We start from the raw sequence: 6,623 nt of genomic DNA, 5'->3' as shown, positions 1-6,623 counted from the left end.
ATCGGTCAAGCAAGTTCGGAGTTTTCTAGGCTTAGCGAGCTATTGTCGTCGCTTTGTCGAGAACTTCTCCAAGGTTGCTAAACCTCTAACCGAACTCCTCAAGAAAGATAAGAAGTTCGAATGGACTCCACAATGTGAGCACAGCTTTCAGGAACTGAAAAGACGCCTGACCTCTGCTCCCGTACTGGTACCGCCAGACTTCTCCAAGGACTTTGTTATCTACTGCGACGCCTCGCGACAAGGACTAGGTTGCATTCTCATGCAAGATCGACACGTAATTGCCTACGCTTCACGGCAATTGCACCCACATGAGGAGAATTATCCTACTCATGATCTAGAGCTTGCAGCCGTAGTCTATGCACTTAAGACCTGGCGACATTACCTCCTCGGTAATCGTTGCGAAATATTCACTGATCACCAAAGTCTGAAGTACATTTTCACCCAACCGGATCTGAATCTCAGGCAAAGACGTTGGGTTGAATTGATCACAGACTTCGACTTAGGAATAACCTACACCCCAGGGAAAGCCAACGTCATGGCTGATGCGCTAAGTCGTAAATCTTATTGTAACAACCTGATGTTACAACAAAGTCAACCGCTTCTCCATGAGGAATTTCGGAAGCTTAACCTTCACATTGTACCTCAAGGTTTTCTTTCCACCTTGGTAGCAAAACCTACTCTTACGGATCAAATCATCGCTGCCCAAAAGCGAGATAAGGGAATATCTAAAATCAAAGAGAACATTGCTAGCGGAGGTGCTAGTTGTTTCTCCACAAATGATCATGGTGTTGTGTACTTTGAGAACCGTCTAGTGGTTCCCAAGAACCAGCATCTACGGCAGTTGATCCTTAAGGAGGCTCATGAATCTCCTCTCACCATTCATCCCGGTAGTACTAAGATGTATCAGGACCTACGCCAGAGGTTCTGGTGGACTAGGATGAAGAGAGAAATTGCTCAGTATATTGCTAATTGCGACGTCTGTCGTCGTGTAAAAGCAGAGCATCAACGGCCTGCTGGCACCCTTCAACCCTTAGCTATTCCTGAATGGAAATGGGATAAAATTGGTATGGATTTCATTACCGGTTTTCCCAGGACCAAGAGAGGGAATAATGCTATTTTCGTCGTTGTCGATCGTCTTTCCAAAGTAGCCCATTTCTTACCTGTTCGTGAGAGTATAACCGCTAGTCAGCTGGCAGACTTATACATCTCCCGTATAGTGTCTCTCCATGGTGTTCCTTTGGAAATTAACTCGGATCGAGGAAGTCTTTTCACCTCTCGATTTTGGGAAAGTTTCCAAAATGCTATGGGAACTCATCTCTCCTTTAGCACCGCTTTCCACCCTCAGTCGAGTGGTCAAGTGGAACGCGTCAACCAGATTCTAGAAGACATGCTTCGAGCCTCTGTTATCTCATTCGGAATGGACTGGGAGAAGTGCCTTCCATTTGCCGAATTCGCTTACAACAACAACTATCAATCTAGCTTGGGTAAAGCCCCTTTTGAAGTTCTCTATGGACGACGGTGTCGAACACCCCTTAACTGGTCAGAGACCGGGGAAAGACAATTCTTTGGCCCGGATATGATTCAGGAAGCAGAAGAACAAGTTCGTATCGTCCGTGAAAAGTTGAAAACAGCCCAATCTCGTCAAAAGAGTCAATATGACCGAAAACATAAGGCTATGACTTTCGAGGTTGACGAGAAGGCTTATCTTCGGGTCACCCCTCTGAAGGGAACCCATCGTTTCGGTATCAAAGGCAAATTGGCTCCTCGTTACATTGGACCTTTTCGCATTCTCGCCAAACGAGGAGAAGTTGCCTACCAGTTGGAACTACCTCCGCACCTCTCCAGAGTCCACGATGTCTTCCACGTTTCTCAACTCAGGCGTTGCTTCTCGGATCCTATCCGTGAAGTGGACCACGGATACTGTGCATGTGCTCGGGCCGTGGGCCAATAGGCGTGGTGGCCGCCGAGTCCAGCATGGATTTCTGCCAAAAGCTTCTGCCCATCCTCTTCAAAGATGCACCTTTGAAGGACTCCGGTAGTGCTTTTCTTATAAAGCTCTCCCTCGTGGACCTTGTAGGCTTTAGATCTCCGCACTATTCAGCGTGCCTCATTTTGGTCCTCGGGTAGTTCCTGCCTGGTTAGGTAGGCCAGGAATGGTTCTGTCCATGGGGCGATGACGACCATTATCACGTGGGCTGAAGGTGTTATTTCGATGGCAGAGCCTCCGATTGTGTCAGAGTGTTCAGTATCTGGTGTTGTGGCCAGGTCTGGACTATTGTTACCGGTGTCCCCTTCCATACCACGGATGGCATAAACAGCTTTTCCAGGAGGATGTTAGGTGGGATAGGGTCGCTCTTAGCGCTGAAACGGGCGAGGATATCCGCCGCCTGATTGTTTTCCCGAGCCACATGGTGGAATTCAAGCCCCTCGAACCGAGCTGACATTTTGAGGACGACGTTGTGATATGCCGCCATTTTCGGATCCTTGGCATCGAAGTCTCCATTTATTTGAGATATTGCGAGGTTCGAGTCCCCACGCATGTCACACCCTACCTAGTCATGCATCAGAGTGTGTGCATCATGTTTAAATTTCCATTTAATTTGAAATGGGGATTTGTGAAACCCTCAGAATCATTTTTTTAAAATGATCCAAATAAAAATTTCTCCAAAAAGGTCCAAGAAAATGCTCATGTTGCTCTCTGAAAATATTGGACAGAGATAAAAATCAAACCAATATTTTTAAGAGCTCATAGGTATTTATTTTGGGCATTTGGAATTAATGCATAAATATTTGCATTGGAAATATATTAGTTATATATATTAATATATGTCCAAATATTATGCCAATTATAAAGGAGCTCCGGAATAATATATCTAGCTCCTACAAAAATTGGCATAAGGTAAATAAATGATTTAATATTTTATTTAAATCAAAACAAATGTCAGAAATTAGAAAAAGAAAAATAAATAAAAGGAGGAGCTTACCTGGGCTCCTCCCTGTGCAGCCCAGCCAGCTGGCCGGCCCAGCCAGCAGGCGGCCCAGCCCGCCTCCCTCCTCTGTCGTCTTCGTCCTCGACAGAGGGAGGGGAGTGTGGCCGGCGCGCGCGCGCGCCACCGCGCCACGCCACCTGCTCGCATGCCTGCCTGCCCTCCCCTCCTCGTCTCGATGCCCTGGACGACGCCACGCCCTCCCCCCTGCTCTCTCTCACTCTCCCTCGGTTCCTCCCTCCTCTCCCTCGCTCCCTCTCTCACGGCTGAACACCACCATCGCCGCCGTTCGCCATAGCAGCCGTCACCGGCCACCCCTCGCCCCTCCGCTGAGCTCAGGAGCTCCGCCTCGACCCCCTCTTCCTCCCCACCGATCCACGGGTCTCCGGAAGCCCTGCATCGCCGCCCACGTCGCCGTTCCCCTCCTCGGCCACCGGAGATCGTCGCCGTCGAATCGGGAGCTACCGGACGTCCCCGAGCCCGCTAACCATCCCTGCAGCTCCGCGGTGAGCCACTGACCCGATTCCCCCTTGCCCCGTCGTCCCTAGCATCCTGTAGCTGCCGCCCCCTTGAGCTCCGAAGCTCGCCGCCGCCGTGCCTCGTCGCCGTCGTGGCCACAGTCACCGTAGCGCCCAACCGAGCACACCCACGTCCTCACCGCACCGCGTAGAAGCCGTAGGTGCCAACCCCGCATCTCCGCAGCCGTTGTAGCCTCGACCCCGAGCTCAACCGAGCTCCGGCAGCCGCCACGGTCGTCGCCGTCGTCGGTACCAGCCACCACAGGCACGGCCACCACCACCGTTCGACGCGCGGGAGCAAGGGCTCTCCAACGAGCCCAAGCACGGCCTCGCCCGTGCCCTGTAGCGCGTTTCCGCATCGCGCCGCCGTCTCGGGCCCCGCCGGCGTCATGTCGCCGGTGGGTTTGACCTGTTTGACCTGGGGTTTGACCCACCAGGGTCACTGACGCGTGGGCCCCGTCGGCCAGGTGGTCAGATTAGTGCTAATCACCGCTTAATTAACCCCCCTGACACTGACAGTGGGCCCCAGCGCCACTAACCCCTAATTAGGAATAAATTAACCCTGTTAAACCCCCCCTGTCACTGACGTGTGGACCCCACACGTCAGGTTTGACCCCAGCCAGCCGCAGTTGACCACTGACGTCATGCTGACGTCATGCTGGCGCAATATTTATATTTCTGGATTTAATTTAAATCAGGAAATTCCAGAATATTATTTAAACTTCAAAAATTCATAACTTTTATTCTGTAACTCCAAATCAGACAAATTATATATGAAAAATGATCAGAAAAATCCAATCTATCCATCTGTACTATTTTCATGCATGATCAAACAAGTTAAATTGATGTTTAAAGCAGAACAAGGAAAAGCACTTTAAAAGGCCATACTTGAGTTTGAAATTTGAATCTTTGATTCAAATTGGTTCAAACCCTTCTGGTCTTAGTTGCATTAGCCCAACACACTCATATTGCCATGTTTCATGCATGCATCATATTGTTGCACATTGTTTGGTGATGGTTGTGTATCGGTGTCCTTTGCGACAGGTTCTGCCTCCGAGGAGTACCGTGATTACCCTAACGAAAAACCGTATCAGTGCATCGAACCATCAGGCAAGCAACCAACCATTTGATCATATCGATACAAGCCCATGTTCTCGCTCCTGCTCTCTTTTACTGCATTAAGATAACGTGTTTCAAACTGCTGTGTGCTACGGTAGTTGAACCCATTTCCTCTGCATGACCTGTCATTGCCACAGTAACTAGATGAAACCCACTAGCATGTGTAGGAGTTGATTGAGCCATATGTATGTGTTGTTCCTACCTTGCTATGCCTGCTATGCGTAGAGTCGTGTCAGGTCTGGTTCATCTGGGTGATGGCTAGAGTGAAATGATTATGTCGGTAATGAGAGTGGTGTGGTGAACACGATTTGGTAAAGGTATCGATGAGAGGCCATGTAGGTGTACATGGTGGGTTGTTTCATTGAAGCCGACCTTAAGCACTGAGATCTGTATGTGTGATTTAAGATACAGCTACTACCATGCATTGGGCCCTGAAATATGACCCCGCTCGACTTCTTATTCACCCTAGCTCTCTGTCCAGGAGTTGCAAGTAGTTTCTGGTGTTTGTAGCCTACTGGAGGCCGTGGACAGCGCTGACCGTAGGGGTGGGCTGTGATGCGGTAGGTACGTGGCCGGGTGTACCGAATACCCGTTAGGTATCTCGGGAACTCTGTTCACATCGTTCGGGGCCGTATGGGAAACCTTGGCCGGACTCCCTGCGGATGGAACCTGAATAGGCGATAAACCTGGACTAGAGGCTTAAGTGTTTAGGTAGGTCGTGGTCTACACCCACGCCGGCTTTCGCTTGAAGTCTGCCGAGCACATATCGTGTGCAGACGCTAAGTGGTGGAAACATGTATGAAGAAGTACACCCCTGCAGGGTTATCATAATCTATTCGAATAGCCGCGTCCGCGGTAAAGGACTACTTGGTTGCCTATACAGTTCATAGACAAGTAAATGGAAACTGCTAAAAGCCTCAAGATAAGTGTGAGTGCCGAGGATGGCTTTTCCGTAGGAAGATGGAGGCGGATCCTCGGTAGTGTATTGAAGTGGTGAGTAGTGGACTCGTGTGCGCAAAACCATTTCAAGTTGGAGTATCGTAGGATAGCCTAGCCAAGAGTCAAAGCTGGCTTGCTGCAATAACTCCACCAACCCTTCTTGATACTATGCATGTATGTAGGATCTGATGTAAGTCTTGCTAAGTACCTTTGTACTCATGTTGCTATAATTTACATTTTTTTACAGAAGACGCTGCAACCCCTTCTGATGGGTTCTATGTAGACGTTGACATCAACGAGTAGGCTAAAGGCCCAGGTGGTGATCCTGAGCTTGTGAAGGACCATGTAGTATAGCTAGGCTTTCCAAGCCTCTTTTATTTTACTAGTTGTCTATACTCAGACAAGTTACTTCCGCTGCTGGTTTGTATGACTGTATGACTTGAATGTTGGGTCGTGAGACCCGTACCTTTGTGTATGTTATGTATGGCTCCCTGAGCCTTAAATAAAGTACTTGTGTCGTAGAGTCATGTTGTGATGCTTCGTTGTATTTGCACATATCGAGCATATTGTGTGTATGATTGAAATGCTTGGTATGTGTGGGATCTGACTATCTAGTTGTTTATCTTTAGTAGCCTCTCTTACCGGGAAATGTCTCCTAGTGTTACCGCTGAGCCATGGTAGCTTGCTACTGCTCTGGAACACTTAGGCTGGCCGGCATGTGTCCTTCTTCGTTCCTGTGTCTGTCCCTTCGGGGAAATGTCACGCTTTGAGTACCGGAGTCCTGTTAGCCCGCTACAGCCCGGTTTACCGGAGTCCTGCTAGCCCAGTGCTACAGCCCGGACCCACTTGCTGATGACCGACACGTTCGAAGCTGGGTCATGGATGCCTGTCCCTGTAAGTCTGTGCCACTTTGGGTTTACGACTAGTCATGTCAGCCCGGGCTCCTTATCATATGGATGCTAGCGACACTATCATATACGTGAGCCAAAAGGCGCAAACGGTCCCCGGCAAAGGTAAGGCGACACCCGTGGGGATACCGTGCATGAGGCCGCAAAGTGAT

The sequence above is a fragment of the Triticum aestivum genome, chromosome 4A (genome assembly GCF_018294505.1).
Source record: "Triticum aestivum cultivar Chinese Spring chromosome 4A, IWGSC CS RefSeq v2.1, whole genome shotgun sequence".
NCBI lineage: Eukaryota > Viridiplantae > Streptophyta > Magnoliopsida > Poales > Poaceae > Triticum > Triticum aestivum.
Note: the sequence above shows the minus strand (reverse complement) of the source record.